General features: G+C 43.5%; 1 protein-coding gene across 2 annotated transcripts in view; it reads right to left on the bottom strand.

Annotated features, from left to right (window-relative positions):
* CMBL (carboxymethylenebutenolidase homolog) overlaps positions 1-22,826 on the bottom strand; it is a 65,849-nt gene extending 43,023 nt beyond the window's left edge. The window contains exon 1 of one of the 2 annotated variants that reach the window (XM_073630381.1): positions 22,672-22,826. The gene's annotated coding sequence lies outside the window, so the exon portion shown is untranslated. Of the gene's footprint in view, positions 1-22,247; positions 22,406-22,671 lie in introns of those variants that run through there. The other variant, XM_073630382.1, reaches the window with a different exon arrangement.
* Between the last annotated feature and the right edge of the window lie 1,903 nt (positions 22,827-24,729).

The following is a 24,729-nucleotide window of genomic DNA, read 5'->3' as shown; positions in this document are numbered from 1 at the left end:
TTTATTCCATCTAGAGCACTGGGATGCGGACAAACTTAGAGCACAGGAGAATTCATCGCTTACCATGTGACACTTCTTCCAACTAGCCACTCCCCTGTATGTGGATCCACAATACTATATAGACCTCTCTTGTCATTCTACAAGGCTCTGATGAAGAGGGTTTTCCTCGAAACACATCAACCAAATTCTAGCACTTGCCCTTGCATGGGCATGTCTATTTTCTTATTTTAATGTGTATACTTGTAACCTGGTTTTATGAACACGTAGATACTTGTATGGATTCATCCCCCTTTTTTTTAATGAATAAACTGTAACATCTTGATCAATGCATCAGATCACACGCCTTCCATCTCTTTCTTACACTTGGTTCCAAACTGTGTGGTAGGCCTTGAGTGTGTTGCGTGCTAAGGATTGATTGATGAGCTGGGTCAAGCTGCTTTAAACCAATGGCAGCTGAGACCAAGGTGGGATAAGAGATGACGTTGGGTCGGCTCTGGGGTTTCTGCTGAAAAAAATTAAATGAAGGTAAAACGAGACAGTGCATCTGCTGCGACATTGCACTTGCCCCGAATGTATGTGCAGTGCACATTGAACTGATGCTGCAGGGATAATTGTACCAGCCTGTGTAGGAAGGACATAATAGGGAGTGACCTGGACCTGCCCTTGTTTATAATATCGGCCCTGGCCTGGTTGTCAGTGGCGAAGGCCACCATTTGTCCGGTCCAGGTTTGGCCCCAGACCTGAGCGGCTGCCACAATCGGGTATAGTTCGAACAACGAGGAAGACTGGATGAAACCGGGGACTATGAGTATCTCTGGAGGCCATGGCCCTGCAAACCAATGATGGCCAAAAATTTCAGCAAAGCCTGTGGAGGATGCAGCATCCATTACTACCTGCAGTAATAGAGGTGATACTGAAGGTATAAACATGGATATGCCATTCCAACTAGTAATGAACTCATCCCACATAGACAAATCCGCTACTGCTGCTGTGTCTAGACTAAGGACTTGATCGGGGTCCTGTGTCTGAGAGAGGAAGACCAAGAGGTACAATAATTCTCATTGCGAAGTTGAGCATCCCTAAGAGGGATTGAAGCTGTTTCTTAGTACACCCCTGTGCACGGGTAAAGTCATGAAGAACCAATCTGATATGGGTTAGTTTGTCGGGGGGCAGTCTGGCCTGCATTGAGCGAGTGTCAAGGTTGACCCCGAGGAAGGTGATAGAGTGTGCTGGGCCTTCCACTTTGTGCTCTGCTATGGGCACATTGAGATTCCCAAACACCACTCTTAACCTATCTAGGTCTACCGGGGGCACGCCAGGCTGTTCGATTAGCAGGAAGTCATCCAGATAATGAATGACCATCTGGGACTGGGCTTGGTGTGACAGGATCCAAGTGACTGTGCAAAGGTGTCAAAGAGCCACGGGTTGCTTTTAGAGCTGAAGGTCAATTTAGTGGAAAAGTAATATGATTCTTTCCATTTAATGCCGTGTCAGCACCAGGGGGATGGTTGGAAGGGTAGAAGCTTAAATACGTCTGATATGTCGGCTTTAGAGAGCCAGGCGCCTGTGCCTATTTTGATAATCACCTGAATCACCTGACATGTCAACTGAAGCATATTTCAGGGAGAATTCTTCTGAAGGAATTAAGGAATTCAAACTCGGAATGTGGGAAGAATAAGGCGCAGACAGGTCGTACACCAAACAAAGTTTATTCGAAAACTTGCCCTTGACAAGCCCAATAGGGCTAACTCTCCAGATGATGAAAGGGGGCTCTGCAAAAGAGCCAATGATGAAGCCTCAGTAAAGTTTGGCCTGTAACAGATGGTATATTGCCTGTTCGTCGATGGCCGCTGAGTGGAGATTCCTGTACTCGTGAGTCGTGTGGGGTAGTGTGATGAGACTGGTATGGAATCCTGCTGTAAATCCTTGGATAAGGAAGGTGGCCAGTGAGGGAGTGGGTTGTGAGGTGAGGTAAAACCCCAGCCATAGAATGTCTACTCGGCCTAGTCAGGACGTTTTCTGCTGCTTGATCTAGCATAGGGTTTTAGGATGTGCCCTATGACATGTGGTACAGATATGGAGCAGCCAGCATTGGCTGTAGTTGCACGATCTAAAAATTAAAGTTATTGCAGATGGATGCTCCCCATACTGACAGAATGGAGCGTCCGCACTTGTCCACCTGGGGCAACTGAGCTGGGGCCGGCAAGCCCTGACATGTACCGGAGGTGGAGGGGAGATTGAGAGGGCATCTAACTGCTATGTTGGCACACCAGTTAGCGGTGTGGGTGGAGGACTGGAAGATAGCACAGAGTGGTGAGCGTAGGCTGGTAAAGTGGCGGCAGAACAACTGTGTCAATGAGGCTCCAATCCGTGCCCACTTGGAACTGCGTAAACCTGGCTGCCACTTTGGCCGAGAATGAACGGTGGTAATCTTTAAATGTGAACCCCCCAGTATTTATAGCCCAGGTCCACCACCGTGTGAGATACAAGTCCAGCTTTTCCCTTTTGCTGGGGCTGGCTGAGCACAGGACATCCCTCACCATCCCAAAGGTCAACACAAACTCTGTAATAGTTTGCGGTTGAGCCTGGGGTCTTTGGCCTTGAGGTCCCCCCAGGCATATGATTTTTTCTCTGCCAGATCGTGAACCAAAAGGAAGAGGGAAGCAAGGTTGACGTCCTTGCCGTCCAAAATGTCCTTCCTGATGCTGGCTGGGACCAGGTGGGCTGGGAAGATAGTAGAACTCTTCCCTGCCGTACCTGCCAGAGACTGCGATTGAGTCAGGGATGGCCGCGGCCGGGCATCTTTCCAAGACTGTCACTCTGGCTTGGATGTCAGTGACTGTGGTGGACAATGATGACACCATGGTGTGAAGCTGAGAAATGGCCGAAGATATGGCCTGAAGAGATGCCTGGTGGGTGCTGGGCCCGTCTTTCACTGGTGGGAAGAGAAGCCCGTAGATCTCAGCTTTCCTGGCTGTAGCAGGGAAGGGCATGCCCCTGTGCCTTAATTCCACTGTTAACTTGGGGATGGTTAATCCCCTAAGGGACTGCACGCTGCCGCTCTCTGAAAGGGTGACAGGGGCAGATGTGAGGTCTTCGCTGCCGGCCTGTAACATGGCTCTGGCTGACTTGTGCCCTAGTGGCGAAGTCCTGGTTTTTGAGGTGGAAAGCTCAGTAGACCGGAACCTGTAGTTGGGGCGACATGGAAGTTTTGTTTTTGTTTTTTTTTAATGTGTCTTGTCTATGTACGCAGGATGGAACTACCTGAACTCAACTGACCTAGAGGAGAAATGACAGATGGACAATGACGAGTGGCTCAATTACATGCCATTTGGAGGTGAATGAGTGGCCGGATTGTGCGACTTTGAGATGCATTAATGGCGACTGCAAGGGAAACCTTGTCGAGAGGCGAACGATGGTTAAATAAACGAATTGAAACAGTTGGTCTGAAGCTATGTGGGCCGATGTGCCATGTTGCGACTGGATTCGAACTGGACTGTAGGGTGAGCTGTACTGTGGGATGTCCGTCGATGACGTGACGAATCATACAGCGTTCTGAATTAAAAGTGAATCATTGAGTCGTCTGACATCGAACAACTGTAGAGCGTATGAGACGGAATGAAAGAAACGAAAAATGCACGAATGAACCGACACGAAGCGACTGCCGTACCTAAGGAGAGCATGACAGACATATACGAAATAGGACCACTGAATGATTGAAGTGATGGTGACACGAATCGGGGTGCCATAACTGTGACTGACAATAAACCGAACTGTGGAATATGGGATGAAGTGGAGACGAAATTAAATGACCGAATAAAGCCGACACAAATCAGAGTGCTGCTAAAGCGACTGGATTCGGATCGGAGTGTGAGGTATATAAAGTGTAATGACCGAAATGATTGCAATGACAGAGGCACGAGTTGGTGTGCCGAAATTACGGCTGACAGTGAGCCGGACTGTGGATCATGAAAGTGAAATGAGATGGAATTACTAAAGGAGCTGACATGAATCAGTGTGTCGTTACTGCGACTGGATTCGAATTGGAGTGTAAGGTATATGAAGTGAGTCAAATGATTTGCCATGACAGAGGCATGAATTGGTGTGTCGCGATAGCGACTGACAGCGAACCTGTCTGTGAAACATGGAATGATAACATGGTGAATTGACTAAAATAAGCTGACATGAATCAGTGCGTTGCTGACGTGACTGGATTCGAATCGAAATGAAGGGTATATGGAATGAATGAAATGATTGCCATGACAGAGGCGCGAGTCGGTGTGCCGCAATTGCGACTGACAACGAACCGGACTGTGGAGCATGGAACGAAATAAGCTAAAAAATGGCTAACACGAGCCGACATAAATTAGTGTGTCACAGATGCGACTGAATTTGAACCGGAGTGAAGGGTATGCGAAATGTAACAAATTAAATGTTTTGCCATGACAGAGGCACAAATCGGTGTGCCGCGATTGCGACTGACAATGAACCGGACTGTGGAGCATGGAATTGCAGGAGACGGAATGACTAGAATGAGCCAACATGAATTGGTGCATCACAGATACAACTGGATTCGAATTGGAGTGAAGGGTATGTGGAATGTAACGAATAAATGATTTGCAATGACCGCGGCACAAATTAGTGTGCCGCAATTGCGACTGACAACGAACCGAACTGTGGAGCATGGAATGGAATGAGAAGGCTAAACCGAGCTGACATGAATCGGTGCATCGCTGAATCGAATTGATTCGAACCGAAGTGAAGGGTATGCAAAATAACAATGGATGCCATGACAGAGACACAAATCAGTGTGCTGCGTTTTGCGACTGACAACAAACCGGACTGTGGAGCATGGAATTGCAAGAGACGGAACGACTAGAACGAACCAACATGAATCGGTGCGTTGCAGATGCAACTGGATTTATATCAGAGTGAAAGGTATGTGAAATGTAACAAATAAAATGTTTTGCCATGACATGAATAGGTGTGCCGCGATTGCGACTGACCATGAACCGGATTGCGCAGCATGGCATGAGATGACATGATAAACTAGCCGGGACAAATCGGTGAGTCACTGATGCGACTGGATTTGGAGTGTAGTGTGGGGTAGCATGCAAACTAGAATAACTAAAGTAATGGACAGAGTTTTGTTTTTTGTGAAAATGGGCCAACTATGTGGCATGTAACAACAAAGTACAAGAATGTACGAATGAAACCGATGAAAAAAACGGCTCGGTGTTTGTGCTCACAAACTGAGCCACGAGTTTGTGGTTTTGCATGAGGCTGAATAAGGCTGTATACGGAGACTTGGCGAACGACTTGTGAGTCCCGTAGTGGGGTTTCGTTGATATGGGGTACCTGGCAAACAACGATGCGTAAAATGAAGAAATGTTATATGAATCCTACCTGCGACAGTTGAGCAAGACTCGATCTACGAAAAACCAACGAACAGAGAACCGAAAGCCCCTGAAAGTTCAGACACGCAACTCACGAACACTGAATGAGTTGGAAGAGTCAGCCTAGTGATGTAACGAATCGTGCACAGGAACCGACAAAGACCACAGATGAGTGGGCTGCGTATATTCCCCCCCTGACTCCTCCCATAAATTCAGGTCACCATACAGGCCTTCCTATATATTATATTCCTAGAAAAATGGTGACATATTCAATATATATATATATTTCTGTGTTGCGTTTGTTAAAATATGATTTTTTTAAAATTAATCAGAGCCAGAACATGCAGAAGAGTTGGTGGAGTGGATAACAAAGCCATCCTCATCCTCATCCTCCGTCACCCAGGCTCAAAATAATTTGCCTTCCAACTCAGCCGCCAAAGCGGCCTATTCCACAGGCTCCTTGTCCACAGTCACTCCTTCCATAGCCCCACCATCATGCATGGAGTCCCCAGAATTATTCATCCACAGTGTTGGGTACATTCTACTGGAGGATGCGCATCGATTTGAAGCCTCCGATGTTGGTTCCCAGGTTGAGGAAGGGAGTAACGTGAGCCTAGAGAGAGGGGGTGCCCAAGAAGGACAAGAAACTGGCAGTCATGTTCCCCCAGCTGCAGCATACTGCCAAGTTTGTTCCAGTGATGAGGATGGACAGGATGATGAGGTCACTGACTGTGGCTACTGATCAAGGATGCATGCACTTTCCTGTCACCATTTGAGGAGGCCACAAGGATGGTGAGCAGCGACAATGCATGCATCAGTGACACTGTCCCTCTAGTCTTCCTGTTGGAGCACACGCTTCGTGGAATCATGGACAGGGCACTTGAGGCAGAACAGCGGGAGGAAGAGGAGGACTTCCTTACTTCTCAAGGGCCCCTTTATCTAGATAGCCTTTTTACGGGTCCGACAAAAACACAGGAAGAAGAGGAGGATTGTGTCAGCATGGATGTAGAGGATAACACTCAGCAGCAGTCTTCAAGGGATGGTTTTCAGCTACCAGAAACCCAATAAGTTGTACATGGCTGGGAGGCGGTAGTTACAGATCATGTGATCCTTAGTGACCCAGAGGACTCAGAACTGAATGCCTGTGCAAACATACGCTGCATGGCCTCCCCGATTCTGCAAAGCCTGCGAAAGGACCCTAGGATTTGTGGTATCAAGGAGAGGGATCATTACTTGCTGGCAACCCTTCTTGATCCACGTTACAAGGGTAAGGTTGCAGAACTCATCCTGCCTTCGCAGAGGGAGCAGGGGATGAAACATCTTCAGGAGGCCTCGAAGAAAGGTTTGTGCAACGCATTTCCAGACCCTGGGAGGTTACAATTTTCTGGTGCTGGACAACATGTTGGTGAGGCTTTGTTCAGTCAGAGGAAGAGCGTTGGAGAAGGTGGCTGGCTGACCGATGCCTTTAAACAATTTTTCAGTCCTCAGTACCAAGGTCTGATCGGTTCAAGCAACCATCACCAGCGTCTGCATTACATGGTGCAGGAAAATCTAGGGGCAAGATCAGACTTGGAGACCTTTCCAACAGAGCATCCACTGGGTTACTGGGTCTTGAGGATGGACCTCTGGCCAGAACTTGCTCACTATGCAATTGAGATAATGGCCTGTCCTGCATCCAGCGTGCTTTCTGAACGCACATTCAGTGCTGCTGGAAAGTTTGTAACGGATCGAAGAGTGTGCCTGTCCACAGACTCCGTTGATAGGCTCACATTCATAAAAATGAATCAGTCTTGGATCAGCAGCTATCAAGCACCTGATGCTGATGTAACTGATTGAATTTGCTATGGATGTGGGATCCCTTGAAGACTGCCTATGCTGACTATCCTATTTCTCCTCAATCTTGATGATGCTAGCTTCCAACAATATTTTTGGTTTAGGGCACCACCACCACCCAAGGCCCAATTTTTCTGCCCCTGTTTAACAGGGGCATGTAATTACAATTTTTGATCTAATATTTCACAGCAGGGCCTGTTCCTGCACCCAACAAGAGTATCTGTGAGGGGTTACAGTGTTGTGTCACTACTACCACCACCCAAGGCCCAATTTTTCTGCCCCTGTTTAACAGGGGCATGTAATTTCAATTCTTGATATACTATTTCACAGCAGGGCCCATTTCTGTGCCCACCAAGAGTAACTGTGAGGGCTTACAGTGTTCTGGTACCACCACCACCACCACCGAAGGCCTAATTTTCCTGCCCCTGTTCAACAGGGGCATGTATTTACAATTTTTGATATAGTATTTCACAGCAGGGCCCATTCCTGCACCCACTAAGATTAACTGTGAGTGATAAAAAACAGACAATGGAAAAAGGGGTGTATGGCGCTACCCAGTGGTAATGAACAAGAGATGTATAAGGGAGAGATAGGAGGACTACACAGTGGGTGTGTGGACCTCACCAGTTCAAAATAAATGCAATCCCAACTTGCAATAGAATATAAGTGACTCGTATATAAATGTACCTGTGGAGTATGTGTGGGTGTGTAAAGAACAACACATATACCCTGTAAACGTGTATGTGAGTTGCCATGCAGGGTGACCCCCTACCGGTAGCCAACAGAGCACGACCCAAAAATGCCTGGTGTATGTGTATACACGGAGCTGTGAGGTGAATGAGTGACAAATAGGTCCCAGTCGTTTGCATACCAAAAACTACATAAAATACATAGGAAGTATTACACACAGTAAAAAAAATGAGTGAATATCTGAATACCAATTACCAAGTTGATACAGTGAAAATTAATACAAATTAAAAGCTAAACATATCTAAAAATATTGTGTCAGAAAATCCCAAACATCAACAGTTCATATAAGATATAAATCTGGAAATGCTCAGGTGTATAGCAGAAAAATGAAGGCGACTTGAGTGCTCCCAGTATCTCCTTATAATCCTCTGGCTCTTTTTTTCCCATGCTGAGTCTGAGATTACTCCACCCAGCATAATGAATGCTGGGTGGAGTAATCTCAGACTCAGCACAGGAAAAAAATAGGGGCTTATTGAGGAATACGCTTAATCTACCTGGAGCCAGAGGATTACAACTACAGCAGATAGCGTGGTGAACTGGTCATACTGAGTGTGGTTACATGCGCATTGCCCCATTGGGGTGGCTGGATCCAGTGAGTGGGAACCCTTGTGGGGGAGCACAAAAGTCACCTGGAGATACTGGGGGCACTCAAGTTACCTTCATTTTTCTGCTATACACCTGAGCATTTCCAGATTCATATCTTATATGAACTGTCATGTATGCACCACATAAACGGATGCACAATTGTTTCTGGAGTTAATTGGAACTTTGGGACTGTATCACTTCCCTTATTGGGAATATTATGTTTGGGATTTTTTGACACAATATTTTTAGATATGTTTAGCTTTTAATTTGATTAATTTTCATTGTATCAACTTGGTAGTTGGGCTTATTACTACCAGATATTCACTCATTTTTTTACTGTGTGTAATACTTCCTATGTATTTTATGTAGTTTTTGGTATGCAAACGGCTGGGACCTATTTGTCACTCATTCACCTCACAGCTCCAGCCCAGGTTGGGTTTAAGCCACCTGCTTGATTTGGCTTGCTATCCGGTAAGCATGCCATTCATCAGTTCGGAATACATTTTGCTTCATCCAATCAAAGAGTGCTATTAATTGGACAGCTGGATTTTTTCTTTTCCTTTTCTCTTTGGACTTTTATTAGTTTCACATTATTAATAATTTCTCACAGAGTTTAATATATATTTATGTATCATACTGATTTTTAAGTGCAGCATTTCTATTTTTGTATTTGTTTGTAGTATTTACCCCACTGATAGCTGCTGCTTTATGTATATAGGTTTCTAGCGCAGTGTTTTTCTTTTCCTATTTCTATTGGTGTATTACTGAAGCTGGTATACAATTTTTAGATTAAGTTCTAAGACAATATGGATATTTTCGAATTTCGAGCCCAGAAGGTAGTTAACACCGATGGGGTTTTTGAGTTATATAAGGAGGATGAAAATGATTTGGGGGGGCTATTCATGAGGTTGAAAAACCTTATGATCTCTGAAACCTTTACCCAATGGGATATAGCCTATCTGGGTACCTATATAAAAAATTCAATGGTCCCGAGAAGTCTAAGATGGGAGATTTCCCCCCAAAAAGGTGAGACCGAATTAGAAGAATGGTTGAAATATTTTAACCAAGCAGGCTTATCACTTTTACAATTTTTGATAGATAGGAAGTCTGCAAAATTGACCAAATTAGATACTGAGATCAAAGCCATTAAAGAAAAGCTTGGTCCCAGTCCCAGTGATGAATATAGGGAAAGATTGCAGAACCTATTAAAGGTTCTTGAGAAAGAGGATAGAGACCAAAAGTACAAGAAAAAGAAAAAGTACAATCGCGATCTGAATGATTATTGTAACAATATTGTTTTTGACTGGCAGAAGAAATTGTTGGAGGATTCAGCTGGTCAGGCCAATATTGAGATGGAGGTGTCTACCCAGCGCTATGGGGAAACCTCAGGTGGAACATCTAGACCACCTCAACAACCCAAAGCTAATAAAAGGGTACTCTTAATAAACCACAGAAAGGGTTGGGCCCTCAGAACTATCAATCCCACCATAGATCATCAGGGGTTATTAAATCCAATAATGCCCTTCCTAACCATCCCCAAAATTTTGGGCCACCTAGGTCAAACTATGTCCAAAGTGGTGGGGGGTCGCGTTTTATACAGCCGCCCCCATGGAGAGGAGGTCATTATTCAGGGGTAAGAGGGCGGGGCCAACAAAACCCCAATAGAGGTCGTGGTCAAAATGGAGGTTATCCTGAATGGTGGAGGCCTAACCAAAATTATGACTCTTTTCAGAAACCACTCTATCAAGACCCCTATGATGTTAGTTGGGAATACAATGTACTCACGCATAACAAATTTTCCCAATAAGTAATAGAAATCCTTTTGATGAAAGTCATGACTTTTCTGGTGCATATGAACACCAACAGAGCGAATATGGCCCCCCTTTATCATACCAACCTCAAGGTGTGATTACACCCAATCATACTGTCCCGATTTCTAGGGGACAGGGCACTTGGGGTTTTTCCAGACCCAGTCAGGGAATAAAAAGGCCGGTAGAAAAAAGCGAGGAACTAGAGGGGGGAGGCGCTTGCGATCAATAAAAAAGAGTCACAGTGTAACCGGTCAGGGCATTTTTAATCTGAGTACACAGATACTATCTGACTCCGAAAAGACAGTTTTAGATAAGGGTCTTAAGTTTGACCCTCCTAGGAGCCTAGATAAGTTCCAAACATATATGGATGTGCACAAGTTTGTGTACAAGTTAAACATTAAAAGATATATGATTGGTAATCTCATCACAAGGAATTGTTCAAATGCTGATGGATTTGTACATTTGGGTTTGGCCAATGCATCCTTATTTAATCCCCCTGGCATCCTTGCCCCCTCATTAAAAGTGTTCAGGGACGTTATTTTAAGGGATCTTGAATCACTGGAAATCAAACGTGCTAGAAATTCCAAAATCATTCAAGAAGGTTTAGATTCCTTCTGTAAAAACAAGGATCTGGTTATCCGTCCTGCAGATAAGGGGGGTGGGATTGTGGTACTTGATCGCAAAGATTACATGGCAGAAATGGACAGGATCCTTAGTGATGTTGAGACCTATACCCCTCTCCCCTCAGACCCTAAGAATAGTTATCTTAAAGATTTGAAAAAAATTATATCAAAAGGTTCTTCAACTGGCATTTTGAATGAAAAGGAAAGTTTATTTTTGGTTCCTAGGGCCCCCAGGACACCAACCATCTACTATTTGCCTAAAGTTCATAAGAATCCTATCTGCCCCCCGGGACGCCCCATTGTGAGTGGCATAGATTCAGTTACATCCCGGGTGGGCAGATATATTGATTTTTACCTTCAGCCTTTAGTTCAAAAGATGCCCTCCTATATAAAAGATACTCGACAGGTGTTAAATCTCCTTTCAGGGATTAATATTAAACCGGGTTTATGGATGGTGACGGCTGACGTCACCTCCTTATATACCATAATTCCTCACAATTTGGGTTTGGAGGCTGTAAAGGGTGCTCTGGTTAGGTATTCAGGACTCCCTAGACGTCAAGTTTCCTTTATTATGGAGCTTCTTGAATATGCAGCTTCCCATAATTATTTTTGGTTTTCTAATAAATTTTATCGCTAAAGTCGGGGAGTTGCTATGGGGGCCAAATATGCCCCCAGCTTGGCCAATCTGTTCATGGCCAAGTGGGAGGAGGATGTCATCTATACCCACAGGTGTCCCCATCTTATCCTGTGGGCTAGGTATATTGATGACATCCTCCTCCTATGGGATAGTGATGGTCAGGAACTTAATGAGTTCATGTTCTCTCTTAATTTAAATGATCAGGGTATTCATCTCAATTTTGAGATGAGTCAGACTCAAATACATTTTTTAGACCTGACTTTGACTATTGAGGGGGTGTTTTGTCCACATCTACTTTTTTTAAAAATACCGATCGCAATTCCTACATCTCATTAGACAGTTGTCACCATTGGCCTTGGCTCAACCCAATACCCAAGAGTCAATACATGAGACTGCGTAGGAATTGCTCAGACTCAAGAGTATTTCTAACACAAAGTAACACTCTCACTGGTAGGTTCCTTGAAAAAGGATATACCATGGACACATTGTTACCTGTGTTTAATGAAGTGCAGGAGATGGACAGGGAACTATTGCTCCGAGATAAACCTCGGATAAGTAACTTAGACCAAGATTTTGGAGTACCCTTCATTACTACATATTCCTTCCAGCATAAAAAGTGAAGCAGATAGTTTCTAAACATTGGCATATTGTCAACAATGATAACATTTTGAGTAAAATTTTTCCACCTTCCTCACTTAGCAATAGAGTGGTCCCTAATGTATTAGACCTTTCAGTGAATAAGACTACTTTTTTTGATCAGTTAACAGGTTTTTATCAATGTAAGAAATGTCGGGTCTGTTCCTTAAACAGTTGTACATATAGGAGAACCCAGACTTTTGTCTCTACAAGTACTGAGAAAATGCACACTATCACCCCACGTATTACTTGTTCCACCTTCGGTGTGGTATATTTGTTGCAATGCCCTTGTGGCTTGCAATATATTGGGTGGACCAAACGCCCTCTTCAAGTCAGGCTCAATGAGCATATTACCAATATTCTATCTGGGTTCAGGAACCATTCGGTTTCCAAACATTATCGTCTAGTACACAATAGAGACCCCTCCAATACTCTTTTTTTAGGGATTGATAGACATATATGCCCTATGGATTGAATGTCGATGTGGACGTTAATGCCTTTATTGATAATTCCTAACATCCTGGTCGTTTTGAGTCCCATTATAAGTTTCTATTGGCCCCTTTGTATTTATCTATTATATTATTATATCAATTTATTAATAGATTAATTTTCTCTCCATTTCATGGAGATATATCCAATATAGTTTTTAAAATGAATACATTTTGAAATTGTATAGATATAATATATTAGTTATTTTTATATTTATATTTTTCTGCACTGGTTTAACATTCAGTGCTAACAGCCATTTATTATCTTGTGTGATTGTTTTAATCACGTCTTCACTATTTTAATGTAAAATTGTATTGATTTTTCAATAAGGGAATCTGGTTTTCTTATTTATATTAATGGCCTGTTATTTTTATAATATTAGAATGGAGAAGCAGTTCCTCTATTCCACTTTCTTAATGGTAGCTAATGGCTGCGTCCACACCTAAGATGGCGCTTTGAAATTCTCTTTGTGGGACTCAAAGCAAGGCTTGGTGTTCACATAAAAGGTGGTTGTTCAGCACGCTGCCCGTTCCCCATTGAAAACATCACCTTATGACGAAACGCGTCTGGAAGGTACGTGCTAACATCACCACGTCGCCCCATTGAGGAGGAACGGGAGTTCGTTTGTTGCCGGCCGGCATCGTTTTATCTTTTCGCTCTCTAACCAAGTTTGTTTGTAAGTGTTATTTCTTTTTTAATAAACCAGTGTATACGATATCACACTATTTTGCCATTTTTCCATCTTTTCCGGGATTTTCCTAATTACACCATGTGAATCATGGAGCCTTCGGTATGGCTGTGGGGATGGATCATCCACAACTTTTATCTATATAGTTGGTCATTCATCCGGTTGATAAGATATTTGCCCTCTGAAGTCTGACATCTCGTAAGCAGGCTTTTCATGCGGTGTCGGTGCACTTATTAACCCCTTCACTGGTAGAAATTCGGTTGATATTTCACATGACTACAGGATTCACTATTTGTTATTGACCATCTGGTAAGCAGGCTCCCCGTGTGGTGTTGGTACACTTACTGTTTTCTTCACTGGCAGAGGATTCACATACCCGCATGATTTGCACTAAATATTTGTTATCTGGTAAGGAGGCCTTTCGTGTGGCATATGCTGCTATCAAAGATATTTTTTTCAAACACTGGGTGTTTAATATATGAAATTTATATTTCTCTCACTATGTGAGTGTCACTCCTTTTTTATTTAATATATTAATTCATATGTCAGTATTACACTATGTTGTCACTTTATTTTTTTTGGGTTAATTTTCCATGGATTCAATGCTATTTCTACGTGAGTGCTTAAGAGGTGGAAACATTTAGTAGGGAAAGCTGTCAGGGTTAGAATCACTACTTATAGTGAAGATAACATCAGCCTAGAGACTTAGAGAAAACAGAACGGACCGCTCCTGTTAGCCCAAAACCAACTCCCAAAACTGCACATGAACCCAAACCCAAATCCCTTTATCCTAGGGAGGAGTTAGAGAGAATCAGGAAAGGGGATTGGGAGGTTCCTTATCCTTTTTAGGGGAAGGTGGGTCTCCTGTAATAGCAGTAAGGACAGTGACAGCAGGAGATCAACGCCCATATGTACCTGTCACTGTATGGTGGGGGAAGTAATCTCCTACACATGTGATGGCTTTAATTGATACTGGAGCTGAAGTTACACTTTTGCAAGGAAATCCTTCCCATCACAAAGGAGAATTGATTTATGTAGAAGGTTTGGGAGGACAAACCACACCAGCAGTTAGGACACAGGTGAAATTGGCTATTGGCAAGGGACCAGGATGTTGGACAAATGTTTTGTATCAGAGTTCCCCGAAAATATTCTTGGGATGGATGTTCTTCAAGGTCAGTCAATTCAGACTGAAAGGGGTACATTCACATTTGGGCATCCTGATAAAGCGTATTTGGTTAGGGCAGTGAAAGCTATGGTCGGAGGTCATGCAAAATGGACCCCTGTCTACATTCCTCCACCAGAGAAGCCAGTCTGTCTCAAGCAGTACAGACTTCCTGGAGGCCACAAAGAAATTGTGGAGACTATTCAAGAATTGTTGAGAGTAGGGATCCTTAGACCCGCTGTAAGTCCTTTCTCTTTTCCGGTGTTCCCAGTAAAGAAACCTGATGGGACATAATTACTGTGGATTACAGAGGTCTAAACAAAGTGGCTCCTCCATTGAAGTCAGCTGTACCTGATATGATCTCGATTGTTGAGAAAATTGCTAAAGAGGCAGGAGAATATCATGCTGTGATAGACCCGGCTAATGCTTTCATTTCAATTTTGATAGACCCAGCGTGTCAAGACCAGTTTGCTATGGTGTGGGACAGCCGCCAGTACACTTTCACCATGCTTCCTGAAGACTATGTTCATTCTCCAATGATTTGTCATGAACTGATTGCCCTATATTTAAGTTCCCTGAATTTGAAAGTTGCTGTGTTTCACTACATTTATGACATCATGATCTCTGGAACAAAAGAAGATGTAACTGAAGCACTGCACCTGCTGATACAGAACATGGAGAACAGAGGGTGGGCCATCAACAACAACAAAGTCCAAGGACCTACCACAGAGGTTAAATTCCTGGGAATGATGTGGACTGGACAGCAGAGGATAATTCCAGAGACAGTTGTGCAAACTATCCAGTCGCTGTTGCCCCCTACTACCAAAGAGGAGGCACAGAAGTTCATTGGAGTTGTGGGATTCTGCAGATCGTTCATCCCACATCTTGGACTGATTCTGAGGCCTATGTACAATGTTACCAGAAAAAAGATTGAGTTCTCATGGGGTTCAGAGAAGCAGACCGCATTCCTTGCTGCTAAAGAAGCCATTTTGCAGCATCAGGGATTGGGAACCCGTGAGACAAGGAGTACCATTTCAGCTGGATGTAGTGGAGCAGCATGGTACCATATCTTGGAGTCTGTGGCAGCCAAAAGAATAGAAAGGACTGAGAGCAATACCCATTGGATTTTGCTCCAAACAACTGACAGGGGCACAGAAGAGATACACGCCCCTAGAAAAGTAACTGTTTGGGGCCTACACAGCACTTCAACATGTAGAGACCATTACAGGAAAGGAAACAGTCACCATACATACTGCATTGCCAATAGCAGGATGGGTGAGAGGTAATGGACTGACCACTAGGGCAGCTGCAGCCCAGAACCAGACACTGATGAAAGGGAAGTGGTACTTTCAAGAAAGAGGGGGTATTGCAGCTGGGTATGTCAGACATTTCAAAACAGTTGGCAGGGCTTGTTACTTTTACCAGCACCCAGCCAGAAGAAGAAATTCCTGTGCTGCAGTCATCCCCCATTTAAAAGCTCCACCCTTTGACTTTCTGTCAGAAGATATGAAGGAGTCAGCGTGGTACACGTATGGTTCAGCCATAGTCGACTCGTCTGGGCATAAATGGACAGCAGCAGCCTACAACCAAAGTACAGACACAGTCCTGCAGAAGACCGGAATTGGAGGGTCCAGTCAGTATGCAGTGGAGTTGCAATGGAGATGAAAGCTGTAGTGATGACTCTTCAGGAGGATCCTTCTTCCCATGCCACTATCTACACTGACAGCTGGGCAGCCCATGTGGAAGTACAATGAATGGATGATTCATGGAAAGGTGGTGTGAGGAGGCAAGGAAGTCTGGGACTACATCTGGAAGAAAGATCACTCCCGCACCATAAAAGTGGGGCATGTGGATGCACATGTGCCCCTAGTCCCAGATTTTGAGAACTATAACAGAGTTGCAGATGAAATCGCCAAAGTGAAGGCAGTTGTGCCAATTGATCCTGTCTTGATGAACTTGGATAAAAGGAATGGGTGTGTCACGTACCTGGTTATTGAGCCCGATATGCAGAGGGAGGCCTCCCTTACGATCCTGACTCGCGGCCCCTGGTAGAGCTGACAGGAGGCACAGGAGTACAGGACAGCATGAGTGCCTGGCAGGATCAACAGCTGATAGGCAGAACTGATTCTCCGGACGCAGCTGAGACACTGGAACAGCTGGTGGGATGCAGCAGACTGGAAGCTGAAGCTGGAAGACACGCACACACAGGATGCAGGTGGATGGTCCCAGGGATGAGACACAGGAAGGTCAGGCAGGCCGGGTCATGCACAGGAGAGCAGTACAGGAACAGATGCAGAAGGCTGAGGGTAGGTCACTGGACAAGCCGGGTCGGTAACAGACTGGTGCAAGTAAGCCAAAGGATTAGACAGAAGTGAGGTCGTGGACAGGCCAAGGTCAGGTGCAGGTGGATGGCAGTGGGTAGTCACAAGGTAAGCCAGTAATTTCAGGAACAGATCAGGAACACAGGGACCTCTCAGGGAATGCTGTAGATCAAGCAGCAAGATTCCTCTGTCATGACAGAGTTTAAATAGCGCTTCTGGCGCCAACAACCGTGCGCTCGCGCGCAGGCGCGCACACGCCTGTGTGAAACTGTTGCTCCCAGCAAGTCTTTCCTGACAGGGTGGCTGCACACCGAGGTAGTGATAAATCTTATTATTGTAAAATCCGTAACATTCAGTATAAATAAGTGCAGCGTCCCTGTGTGAAACACGTCTACCTGTACCTGTTTGTCTGTCCTGCGATGTTATTCATGTTACAGATTTTACAATAAAGAGATTCATCACTAACTCGGTGTGCAGCCATTTATTCCTTTAATCCAAATTGCACAGCCGGCGAGCCGAGCCTAGCACCCCTGGAAGGAGTCCATTCCCCAGCCTACCTGGTTCCACCACTCATCTGGAGTGATATTTTCTTTTCTTATTGCTTGAGACAAACTTGTCCAACTGGGCCCACAAGCAATCTGGACATTTGGGGCAGAAAGCAACATATGAATGGGCACAGCAGAGAGGATTGCCTATATCCATGGACATGATAAAGAATGTATTAGGGAACTGTACAGTGTGTGGAGAAGTGCGACAATGACCATTGCATAAGTACTCCACCGGGTCGATTAAGAGGGGTGAGAGGCCTGCAGAGATCTGGCAGATTGACTTCACCGGTCCCCTGCCCAGGGGAAACAATGGACTGAGATATTGTTGCACTGAAGTGGAACCTATTCAGGAATTGTGCTTGTTCATCCTTGCAAATGTGCAGATCAAGCCTCAACACTTCAACTGCTCCAGAAACTTGTTGTTGCTTATGGTTGTCCTAAGCAAGTCCAAAGTGATAATTGCTCACACTTCACTGCATCAACAGTACAGCAGTGGGCTAAAGATTCTGAAGTGTACTGGTTGTGCCATACCATCCACAAGCAGCTGGTTTGATTGAAGGATACAACAGGCTATTGAAGGACCAAATACGCAAACTTACACAAACACATACACTGGTCTCGGGTCCTCACACAGGCAGTCATGTTGTTAAATTCTAGGCCAATAGCCAAAAGCACATCATATGAGAGGATGTTAGGGGCTGGGGCACAGATTCCACAGCTGTAGTGCAGAGTTCAGTATTTATGTAAGGTTCCTGAAAGAACAGGGCTTAACAGATACCATGTTACTGCTTCCCATAACATAGAAACCAAGAGTGACGTATCTGAAGCTGAAGCCTATCTAGGAATGAGAGGGAATCTGTCAGCAAGGTTTGAAGTTATATTTGCATTGACAGATGAGCTTCAAGACAGTGGTTGGGACTCTGACTGGTAAGTGGATACTTCCCAGCAAGAAATTGAGGCTACATAACATCAAACCTTCCAAAATAAACAGCAGTGATCTTCTGGGAAATATCAGTATATTTCCTCTCCTCCCTATTGATGTCCTTTGGGAGGGTCAGAAGTGGATACAGGCAGGTGGCAAAGTATTGGTCAGATATCCAGGCAAGAGGCCATTTAGAGGAGAGATTGTAGCTGAAGGGCCGGGATCGACTGTTTATGTATTATTAGAAGGAACAGATAATCCGCTTTGTTTTCCACTCCACAGGTTGTCTCTGATTTAATCCATAGGAAGACCATAGAAAAGTGGTTACATGATGGACAGAATGACGAAAGACCGAAAGAGCTGTGGAGAGCCTTTGATGTATTACAAGCCTGGACTTGTTTCTAAAGAACTTTAGAATGGATTTTCTAATGAACTTTTAGCCAAAGACTGAAACCCCTTCTCAATAAAAGAAATATGGGAGGGGTTGCAGTCAAGCAAAATGAAATGTTTAGAATGAGTTTTCTGTATGGAGTCTGAAAGAAAAAAAATTAATGGCGGAATGTGTTGCGTTTGTTAAAATATGATTTTTTAATATTAATCAGAAATAACACAAAGAAATCAGATTACTGTCAGGTTTGGGCTTGAGTAAATATTTCTCAAACAAATGCTGTTGGATACAATGGGAATGTAGATACCATTGTATTCCAAATGACAGTTTGAATAGGCTATTGTCTCTATAGCTATAGTAAACAGGTAAGAGAGGGTCTCTCAAACTGAAAGAATGACTGTTAGTCGGTTGTTATAGAAAACAACCTGAGCTATATAAAGGTTGCCAGGCATAAGCTGGGGGACACTCATCGTGGATTAACACCAGAAAAGGAGGAAGAATCTGTAATAAGCAAAGAAGAAGGTGCCTGGTCTCCAGGAGCAACGGAGATCATGATTACACAGTGACCGGAGTTAAGTAACTTTTAAGACCATTGTTACACTGTTACCACTGTTACAGACCATATGCTGTTTATTTGCAAGACATTTTGCTTGTTATAGATATCTGTCAGTCTAGTATTGTATTCCTAATATTGTAATAGTTTTGTATGTACAGCATCTTTGTATAGTAAAAGTACATTTACACACTGCAGAGGTCTCAGCCTCCTTGCTTATACTACAAAGTAACCTTGCTAGACAGATGCAAGCAAAACAATTTCCATTTCTTTAAATGTAAATTTCCTGACAGACTCCATGGCAGCATACGTGTGGGTTAGCCCCGCCTCCAAAACTACCCTATAGGACCCCTCTCCCATAAATCTTTGCTCTGAGCCAAGGGCCATGTTCCTTTTTTGTCCTCCTGCGTAGGACCGAGTTGATGGTTCTCCTACTTGAAGATATCTCCTCCTACGATCAAGACCGGCCGAACGACCAGAGGAGTTGCCCTAAGCCCTAGTTGTTAACGGGGTATACAGTGTATATTTTTCCTTTCCTGATAGACTCCATGGCAGCAGGAGTTCCCTCCCAATGCCTGGAGTAGGCTAGTTACGGAACACGGCCCTTAGCTCGGAGCAAAGATTTATGGGAGAGGGGTCCTATAGGGTAGTTATGGAGGCGGGGCTAACACACACATATGCTGCCATGGAGTCTGTCAGGAAAGGAAAATTATGGTAAGTATTTGATAGGAAATTTTCCATTATATATATTTTTTTTTTTTTAAGGGTGGAATAATGCTGCACTATGTTGAATGAAGATGGCTGACAATTGGTACTCAGGAGAAGATGCTGGTGCAGGACCATTGGAAAGGTGTGTATTTATCCCTTTAGTTTCGCTAGATTTACTATATTTACTACTAGAGGGATCCAAAAAACGAATACAGTCTGTGCTTCCAGGACCCTGAACGTCAGCTAGATTCCTATAACACAAAATTCATGTAGGTTTGCCTCAAATCACCACTGACACAGAGAAAGTTCTTAAAGTGGACCCCTTCACTAAACATAATATCACATCAGTATGCAGCTCTGCATGCTGCCATGAAATTATCCTACATACATTAAAGGATAAGTCCACCTTTTGGAGCATGTTTTACCCCCCTGATGCCCCCAGGTGACAACAGGCAGGGGTTCTTCTCCCAACACCCATTGTTACATTTTAAAAATGTCTCGGCTGTGCAAGGCTCCACCTGCACAATGGCATCATTCATTCACAGAGATCTGTGAATGAGAAAACTACCAATCCCATCTTCCACTGTGGCAGACAACTTGTAGTTGTCAATTAATTGTGAGGGCACTGATGAGCACCCTTGTAGTTCATTCACAAGCCCTATAGCTTTCAAACGGACAACCAGAGGTATGGGCTGAAAGCTGTAGGACTTGTCTGCAGGAGCCTGACATTGCACACTTGATCAACTGTTGCAGTTACAATGCTTTGCAGACTCCCTGAGGAAAATGAATGCACTTTTTTTCTGTAAAAATATGTACATTTATTATTTTTTCCCAAAATGTAAACTTAGCCTTTAATTAAACAAAGTAAGAGTTGTATGTGATTCCGCGCAAAGGAATGTATAAGATAAGTAAGAAATATAAGAGAGAACTGCTGCCCCTACAAAATACTACCACCTGAGTGGAGTACAGATAAAATTATTGGGAAGGGAGTAGGTGTGGGGCTATTCCTCTTGAAGAAACTTATAGGTATGTAATATTAAAGTGCTTGAAGTGAATAAAGTGCTGAAAAATATCCAAACAACCAGTATGGGGAGCTATATAAATGTGTGTAACAAACTTTACATAAAATTAGAGTGATTTGTGCTTGTGTGTTACACCCTCTGCAGAGTGCAACACTCAAAAAATATAAATGCCTTCAGGTTAGTATGTGCCGATGACGTGTATAATAATAGTAATAAATTATATAAACACGGTGCAATAATAACCAAAAACAAACAAAGTGACTTGTGCTCTTTAAAAGTGTCCAGTGCTTTGCAGAATATGATACTTTTTCTTATCTTCTTAATTAGGTGATAATAGTGTTGGTGATCTTATCCGTGCTCTTATTATGAATGCACTCACCAAATAGCCTTACCCCTCCCGGTGGTACTGCGCAGCCACGGTATATGCCATTGTGTGGCGTTCCACCCGTTTACCATATGGAGAAGAGAAGAATGCCTATAGCATAATACCGTATTGTAAACTATTTATTTGTGGTAAAAAAAGGAAATATACTCACATTTCCTTTAAAAACTACAAGCATGTAATGAAAACACAGGCACAGAGAAAAAAAATCCTGTCTGCGGCCCTGACCGCAAGTGATGCAAGACATTCTGTAACTCCGCCCTACGCGTTTCATCATTCAAAACGTCATCTGGAGCATCCATCTTGCTACACCTCCCGTCATTTTATAGAGTGCGGTGTCCCTAGTGAGCCTGCGCTTAAAATTATGGTGGCCATTTTTGGTAAGATTTTGAAGACCGAAGCCTGTTATAATATGCAAGTGGTGCACCTACGGTCTAGCTATTTGAATGGATAAACATTCAGATTAGACTTTGTAGATACTGTGGTACAAATATAAATGTGATAGTGGGCATCCAAACTCTGTGGATTTTTATCCCAACACAGACTTTATGATATCACGATAAAATATTCGTGTGTTGACCGGAAATTATAAGGCTTGTTCCGACTGGGGCGACAACACATTACTTTGCAATAAGGGTCACTACACACTATAAAAAACAATCCTATTGTACCTTTAGTGGAAAAAACAGGGTCTATATATGTGATTTTTATTTAATGATTAACCTGTCCACTGTTAAATGTATTCCTAAATATACAATTATAATTAAACAAACACTTTTTTACTTTTACTTACAATTACTGGTTTTCCACGTCCTGGTTCAGTGAGGCACTAGTGAGGTAACCCTTGTTTCACAGATGCATCCTGGCAAGTCTACATAAATAGTGCCTTTTCTCCCTCAGATCACTGTCACATGTTTGAGGGAGCAGACCCAGATTTCCAGGAAGTATAGGGAAATGGATTCATCTGCCCTTAGTAAAAATGGCCACCGTGAGAAAAAAAATCTATGCAAAAGAATAAAAGCCCTGCAATTATCTCAAAGTATCCTTTTGACTGCCGTTACTAAGCATTTCTATAGGTGCCTTTGTTGTCATTTTTAAGCTAAGGGAGGGGTTGTAATGTTGGTTTCTTTATCTCCACTCACTGTATAAATACTGTTCCCCATGCAGTCTTAGAGATCCTTCCTGTGAAGTCACGCAAGTAAATTCCACAACAGTACCTTGTGACCAGGGAATCCAATTAATTTTTCACAGGCTCTTCTCTGTCCTGCTCAGCAATATGTCTCCGTCTGTGCACGCTGCTGTCCCTCTGACAGATACAGCATTCCCTGTGGTTTCTCCAGGCTCAGCCTCACTCTCATACCTCCTAGTTCACCCTCCCTGGCCCCATTAACCCTTCTTTTTACAGAATGCATGTAATCCAAATTTCTTAGCACAAAAAACTTAGGCCCAGTTCACACCACATGCAGTCCAGTGTGTTTTTTTTCTGCATCAAAAATGCATGGAAAGTAGGTTATATGGTTTTCAATGGCATAGTTCACACCAGTGCTTGCAGGTCCAGTTACATAAAAAAAGTAAAACATGTTGCATTTTTCCTGCACTGGAGCGCTGTAAAACACACTGAAATGCACTGGAATGCATAAAAAATGCACTGGAACACGCATGTCCTGATTTAGAGCCAGTTCACACCAAAGAAACGCAGTCCGGATGCGTTACAGATGCTTTTATACATGCATGTTTTTGATGCAGTCCAGTGCGTTTTTGATGCGTTTTTCAGTGTATTTTTCCCCCTCTTAACCTTAAATAGGGAAAAGTGGGTTCCAGTGTATTTTTGGTGCGTTTAGGTGTGTTCTGGTGCGTTCCAGTGCGTTTTGGATGCGTTTTGCAGTGTTTCAGTACAGTTTGATGTAGGAAAAAATGCAGCATGTTCTACTTTTTTTCTGGAACTGGGACGCACTGGAACTGCAAGCACTGGTGTGAACTATATCATTGAAAACCATATAACCTACTTTCCATGCATTTTTGATGCAGTAAAAAACGCACTGGACTGCATGTGGTGTGAACTGACCCTAAAGGTTAAGAAAAAGAGAGGGAAAAAATGCACTGGACTGCACCAAAACGCACTGGAACTCATTAAAAACGTGCATGCAGAAAAGCATCTGGAACGCATCCAGACTGCGTTTCTATGGTGTGAACTTGCCCTTAAAGAGGTTGTAAACCTCCCTGAGACATTTGTACCTATAGGTAAGCCTAAAATAAGGCTTACCCATAGGTACTATAAATATCTCTTATAAGTGCGCCGTTTAAGAGACATGCACTGTATACTGCGCTGATGATGTCATCGGCGCATGCACTCTGAAGAAATGGCCGCCCGTGCTGTTTCTTCAGGCGAGTGTGCCGTGACTGGCGGCTCCCGCGCGCATGCGCGGGAGAGACGTTATGCGGCTCTAGCCAGTCACAGAGCGGGAATCCGTGGCCCCAGAAGGAAGACGGGCGAAGATGGATACGCCCTGCAACGGGGACGACGACGATGCAGGCTTCGTTTGCAGGTAAGTGTCACATAATGTGCTAGTATGCGATGCATACTAGCACATTATGCCTTTGCTTTGCAGGGAAGGGGGAAACTTTTTTTTTTTTTTTTTTGCAGGGTTTACTTCTTCTTTAATTATAAACAATATAGCATCACAAAACCATTATAAAAGAAAATTACTTATTGTTAAAATCACCCTGTAAAGCCTATTACTAAATAAAATCCCCAAAAAACTATTTAAAATAAACTACATTACAATATAACTAAAGGCAAATGTTTTTTTTTTTTTTAGTATCGGATGGAGTGGAGAGGGATTAGAACACCTGTCAGTTTTTATTGCTGTCTGTGCCCCTGTTAGGGAGATTCACCCTCTTTATTTCTCCTGATTAACGTTAGCTTTGAAAGTAAATGTAAAAGAAATTCCCAAATTTTGGTTTGTCCTCAGAAAAGTAATGGACGGGAAATTTTCCAATGGGGACACTAGTTCTGGTGACGTGGGAGTCCCCAAGAAATTCCCCTAATATGCAGGAATATCCTTTCACTTTTGGTATATGGGACGGGAAATGAAAGAAAATCTCTGCAATGGGATACAGATAGCGAAAAAAATCTGACAGGGGTTATAACCCTCCCTTGCTTGATCCAAAATGTAAAAAAAATGTTGCCTATAGTTCTAATGTAAATTCTTTCGGGTTGCTAGCCTGTGTATCTATTCACACGATTTACAGTTTAACAGGTTTATGATATCATC

This window comes from Aquarana catesbeiana, linkage group LG05 (assembly GCF_042186555.1).
Source record: "Aquarana catesbeiana isolate 2022-GZ linkage group LG05, ASM4218655v1, whole genome shotgun sequence".
Taxonomy (NCBI): domain Eukaryota; kingdom Metazoa; phylum Chordata; class Amphibia; order Anura; family Ranidae; genus Aquarana; species Aquarana catesbeiana.
The sequence above is the reverse complement of the archived record's forward strand: the minus strand, read 5'-3'. Positions and strand labels throughout refer to the sequence as shown.